This window comes from Entelurus aequoreus, linkage group LG14, assembly GCF_033978785.1.
Source record: "Entelurus aequoreus isolate RoL-2023_Sb linkage group LG14, RoL_Eaeq_v1.1, whole genome shotgun sequence".
Taxonomy (NCBI): Eukaryota; Metazoa; Chordata; class Actinopteri; order Syngnathiformes; family Syngnathidae; genus Entelurus; species Entelurus aequoreus.
Window position 1 is genome coordinate 64,152,792 of NC_084744.1, and position 6,356 is coordinate 64,159,147.

A 6,356-nucleotide genomic window follows, 5' to 3' on the forward strand; every position below is an offset into this window, starting at 1 on the left:
TTTGATAGGATAATTGTTCTCACTCAGCAGATTTTATGTTAGTGTTTTACTTGTTTTAAGGGTTTTGGTCCTAAATGATCTCAGTAAGATATTACAGCTTGTAGCTGAGATTTGATTACCTATATTGAGTAAAACATGCTTGAAACTATTTTTGTCCAAATGTCCAAAACACACCCAGCAATGGTGCACAGAAAGGCGGGGACGAAGAGGGGGAAAATGCGGCCAAAATGGTCAAAAGTCCCAATTTTGTCCAAAATACCTCCCCGGGTTCCAGTCCCACGAGTCCTGCCGCCGGCCGCACAAGTCCCGGGAGGCAAAAAATGTCCAAAACGTACCCAGCAAAGTCCCACGGGAAGTGGGAGGAGAAAAGTGAGAAAAGTCGTCAAAAGTCCCCAAAAATTTTCAAAATACCTAACCCAGGTTTGAGTCCCACAAGTCCATAACACACCCAGCCGGGTCCCACGGGCAGGAGGGGATAAAAGTTGGAAAAGCCAGCAAAAGTCCCAAAAATGTTCAAAATACCTACCCAGGTTCGAGTCCCACATGGAGCGCCGAACCTGGGTGTGATTTTTGAACATTTTACCGACTTTTGTCACTTTTCTCCCCGCCTTCCCGTATGACTTTGCCGGGCGCGTTTTGGACATTTTAGGCATCCCGGCCGGCGACGGCACTTGTGGGACTCGAACCTGGGTAGGTATTTTGAACATTTTTGGGACTTTTGACGACTTTTCCAACTTTTATCCCACCCTCCCCTTTACTTGTTTTGGAAAGTCTTGACAAGCCAAACTTTCTTGTTCTATTGGCAGATAATTTTGCTTAGTTCAAACAAAATAAATACTTTTTGTATTTTTTTTTCTTGTTTTTGAACACTTACTTTTTGCAGTCTAGTGTGTGTGTGACAATCATTGGTACTTTAACTTTAACCTAATATCAAACAAACCTTTTAACGAAATGAACACTGCAAACTCACGCATTCTTCGACTCTGCTCCCTCGGACCGGAGTGTGAGCTGCCTTTCTCGTCCTGGTTTCATAAAATGTTCCACTCTTCCGCCCTTTTTGGTGACCTCTTAAAGAACTCTGAAGAAACTTTTATCCTTTTCTGCCATTTGAACGATTCGCACGGCCGAAAACGACGCCAGCATAGGGCATTTTTTTCTTCGAGAAAGGCTAAGTGGCGCCTAGAGAACACAGCTTGCTTGACCACCACGTATCAGTAAAATCCAAGCACTAGAACTAGCTTCCCGTTCCTTTAAAATGGACTGAATTACCCAAATTACTTGAGGAATCGTTCTAACCCGAACATTCAGGGACAGAAACCGTAGGGCCGAGACTGTGGGCAGCAACTAATGGAAGAAACCCCATCAAAAGTTTTCAGCAGTGGACTGTGAAGTAGTTCCTCAGCCTCTCACAGTTGGCAGATAATGGCTCCAGCAATCTGTCAACATTTGAAAGGACTCTTACTTCCACTTCCTTACCTCTACAATAACACACCAGTGCGAGGTGTACCTGTACAATAGTTGCCTCTGTAAGTACGGACCTATGGTCCGAGCAACGCACCGCAGATCTTTAGGTTAAACAGACCAAGTATGTGACCGTGTTCTCGTGTTGGACCAAACAAACTTAACATGACTAAAAAAGTAAATAATGTTTGCTTAACAGAATGTTTTTAAGGCCCCTTCTACACTAAGGTTATCCAGGGTGAATCCCACCTAACCTTATCCTTGTCCACACACACAATGGTTGTTTAACACCCGCTCTCCCCTCCATTCATGTCAGGTTCAAACACCGAACTATCTATTACACAAGACAAGAAGAAGGAATCGGGCAGAGACAGAGTTCAATTTTGCTCATGAGGAGAGACGTATTGGGCTGTACACTCAGTTACAGTTTCGCCCTACGCTCAAAGGTACAGTCCCACGTGCTCCTCTATTTATACGGGAGGTCCCTAGTTAACATCACTGAGGCTGCTTCTGAAGGGAGGGGGGTAATGCAAGCAGCCCCCAGTAGACACAATACATGATTATTCAGAATGGAAATGTGCTGCCCTGTCTCTGTTGTGGTACTCGATGTCCGTCCTCGGCTGTCAGCAGGCAGGGGGGTCTGGAAACAAACTGCTGATACGAGACGACTCACAATGGAAGATTACAAGTTGTGCCTTTGCACAAATAGAAAAAGTACAACTTCAGCACAATTGATAATAACTATAGCTACGGCCTTTAAGCATAAGAGTTGTGTGATAACTTATAAATAATTATTCTAACAGTCCAGTATGCGTGGAAAATGCGCACGTCATAGTCCCCTCCGGTGTTGCTTTGTATGCAAGTTCTTCAATTAAATGTAACTTATCTGAACAATATCCAGTGTTGTGGTATTTCATTTAACTAGAATCCAGTGTGCTGTGGGGCCCTATTGTAGTGAATCACACCTGAGACATCATAAATTAATCAAATCTTTAATGGACATGTGAAAGTAAACAATCAATCTAGGGATCTAGATATCTGGGGCCGTACTTACCAAGCTTCTTAGAGTGCCATTTTACACTTAAGTCCTGAGAATTTGCGAAATTTAGTCCTACTCTCAAACTTAAGAATAAAAGCTTTTTATCAACGTTCTTAAGTCTAAGAATCACTCCTACTCTCCACGATATTTAAGAGACCTTCAGAGGTGTCTTAAGTGGTTAGGAGTTGCCAGCAGGGGATGGCACTGAGGCGAGAGAGACGTGCGCGAACGTTCAGGGAGCGGAACGATGTTCTGGATTTGTTTGATGACGAGCAGCTGATCAAACGGTATCGTTTAGACAGAGCGGGTATTATTTTTGTCACAGATTTAATACTTTTCGATTCCATGTTGATTTCTGCATGTGGCTGCAATGGGCTAGTATATATAGAGCCACCCACACCAGTTTCAAATTAGTTGCCTAATTAATGAATTGGAAAGAAAATGTTATGACAGTAGCGTATGTGTGTGGCCGTGAGGTGAGTGACGTCAGTGAGTGTGTGGGCGAGAGAAGAGAGGGAGCGGTAGCGTGAGTGCCGGCGGGGACTAGTTTGTTTTGTATTATTTTGTAGTTTATTGTCAAAATATACACTCCCATTGTCCACTTAAATATTTCCAAGATATTTCTTTATTCTTAGACAACGGATTCCCTTCCGTGATTGGTCATTTCTATGGACACAGAAATGACGTCACCTAAAATTCCGTTTACGGCACATAGTAATGTCGTAATTCAGCTCTGAGTGTGACACTTAAGATTCAGTCCTACACTTCGCTGAAAGTGTGAGTAAGACGCTTGATAACTAACTTTTAAGAGCAGCTTTCAGCGAAGAATTTATTTACTCTTAAGTCAACTCTTAGCAGACTTCTTAGGAGTAATTCTGAGAAGCTTGATAAGTACGGCCCCTGGTCAGGACACTCCTCACTCTTTGGCCTTCACCTTCATTGTCCATTCTTTTTTGGGGACTTTATATACTCTGGACCTAGACGTTGAGTCCACGACATACATGGCGGACAATAACTGATGCGGTCTGCTTTGCCAGTCCAAAAGCAATCGCTGTCTCTGCTTTGACAAATGGACAAAGTTTTTCCGTAAGTAGAATCACAGCTGACATTGGGAAGTTCTCTTGCTGTCTGAGAAGTGTTGTATCCCAAATAGCTGCAATCGTTTTCTCTTAAGGTATTCATGTGTGATCTCCACAAGCGTCTGTACATGCAGAGGAAGGAGAAACACGGGCATGTCTGGATGACTCGCCTCCATATTTCCAGCGGTTAGCGCCGAGTTACGAAACCGCTTCATTATGAAGCTGGCTGTGGCGCGTTCTTTCTGACGTCACTTCCTTTCTGGCGTCACTTCTTCTCCAAACTCCATTTGTAAACGATCAATGAGTCCATACAAAGCTAAGAGCCGGAGATTCAAGAAATACACGGCGAACTTGGCTGTGTAAACAATTATCCAAGGAGGGGAACCTTAAACGATGGTTTAGTGTGGCTGAAACGGGGCTTAGGCAAAATAATTATTCCTTTAAGGCAGGGGTGTCTAAACTTTTTCCACTGAGGGCCGCATTCTGAAAAATCAAAGCAAGCGGGGGCCGTTTTGATATTTTTTATTTTAAAAACCAATACAATATATGTATAAAAAATATACATTTAGGCCTCCACTCAGGCTTGATCCAGGGGACCCCAAAGGGTTTTGGTCAAAAAAATGTGTTATTTATTTATTATTCTGTATTATTATTTTTTATTATTATTCAAGCTTTAAATCTGTCAATATAACGGTTTTAAAGATTTAAGTTGTATGCTCTTGTTGGAAAAAATACAAAATATGCAATATTTTCACACAATAAAATTTTTAAGTGGAACATTTGAGATTATATAATAATTGGAGCCTTAAAAAGGTCAATAACTCATAACAACATTGATTTTAATTCATTATTATTTTTTGAGCAAAGACACTTAAAAACAAATCACACTAAAATTATTGGGGATCCAAATAATTATAGTGTTAAAAAATTAATTCTATTTTTTTTGGTTTACTGTTTACTTTTACCACAATAGTCTCGAGATCAACTTCAGATCTGTCCGTCAATTATACGATTTATTGTTGTTTATGTTTTTCGTTTGTTCGTTTTAGGCCCTTCTTTATAAAAAAAACAGCTCAGTTTTTTATATGGCAAACACCAAATATGCAACATTTTCCCCAAAAAATATCTCAGATGTGACGTAATTGGAGCCTTGAATAGGTCAATAATTCATAATGACATTGATTTTGATTCATTGTTTTTTTTTTAAAGAAAGAAACAGCCTGCATGGCAGCTTTGTGTTATTAGAGTCAACATTGCAACATTTTCTTGTTACACTTCACCTGTTTGCTCTTTTATACCACTTATCATCTTTTTCATTTTTTTCATTCGTATTTTTTAAAATGTGCCGTGGGGCCGTTAAAAAATGACCTGCGGGCCGCACTTTGAACACCCCTGCTTTAAGGAGTTATCCGGCTTAATGTAGACATAGCCTAAGAAAACACACATGGACAATAAACCCCCAACAATAACGACACGCTCGTACTTATGCTTTGTCTTTGCCAAGACGGAAGCCATTCATAAAGTCTTCAGCCGGTCTGTACCGAAATCCGAATGATGTTTTCCTCCTTTCAGCTGTCCTCTTTCAGTGGTCACCACAGGGAGTCGACGCATGAATGGTTTTAGCTTAATTGTGTACGCCGGATGCCCTTTATCCCAGAAATCAAACCCATGCCCCTCTGCCATAAAAGGCAGAAGGGTCCACCATTACACTGCCAGGGATCCAAATTCCAATCAATTAGTAATGATTTAATTAAAAGAAAGGTTGATATTCTGGTTTCTCTGGGTAAACACTGCTGTGAACAAAAACCTGCTGAGAGGGTTCAACCTGTATACAGTTTCACTTTATTACCACAGCCTGGAGACTGCAGACGTCCCCTAGGGTCTTGCCTCGCTGAGACTGCACATAGAATGTTTCATGTTGTCGTCTCTCTGGTAAGCCACAGTGGTGTTGGCTTTAGTACCAACAATTAGGATTCCAGTACTAATTGACACTTGCATGTAATCGTATTGGTTCAGCTTGGTACCGTTTTCCCCAATGCGATACGTCGAAACAATAATCGCAGAGAAGAGCTGAATAATTTCTACGGACGGGATTTATAGCCACTTCCCAGCAACAGCTAATCGAATTGTGCTACCAGGCGGAGTTAAACAACTGGGATTAGTCTTGTAAACAGGAAGAAATAGATTCTTAAGATCAATGTTAAATCCAGGAGTGTTCCTTATCGTTAGGAGGATAGGTATGATTTTCTATCAGGACTGTATTTCTATTTGAATTGTGCAAACGTATATTCTAGCTGTCCAGATATCTAGCTAGTAAACACTGTGTACAAGGGTGTTTGGACACCGCTGGTAATCACAGGTAATTAATTAGGAGTTGGCTCCGACCACCACTGACTCTTAATACTAAGACATTAGTGCTAAAAGCAAGGTTTGTGAAGGCACTTGACCTTGGTAAGTAGTGCGATAGCAAGGGATGCGGTACGTTTGTTCATTGACAATGCGGATTATCAGCAGACCTTTTAGTCATGATAGTGACTTTCATTTAGAGTCCAAATGTTTTTTTTATGAGTCGAGTTCTTTCAAAATGATCAATTTGTAAAATGGGGAATGTTACCGCATGGTAAGACTAAACTATAAAAATGACGAACAGGGCTGTTATTTGTTGCCCAGCGTTTGAGGCCCATTTCAGGATTTTTGGGCTCTGCCTTAAAAACTGTTTAAAAATGCCAACAAAACGCAATTGCTAACAATGCTAGATGTAGCATGCTACTGTAGTA

At 41.1% G+C, this 6,356-nt stretch overlaps 1 protein-coding gene across 2 annotated transcripts in view; it reads right to left on the reverse strand.

Moving 5' to 3' along the window:
- rem2 (RAS (RAD and GEM)-like GTP binding 2) overlaps nt 1-6,356 on the reverse strand; it is a 114,329-nt gene that overhangs the window by 20,761 nt on the left and 87,212 nt on the right. The gene's annotated exons all lie outside the window — the stretch shown is intronic.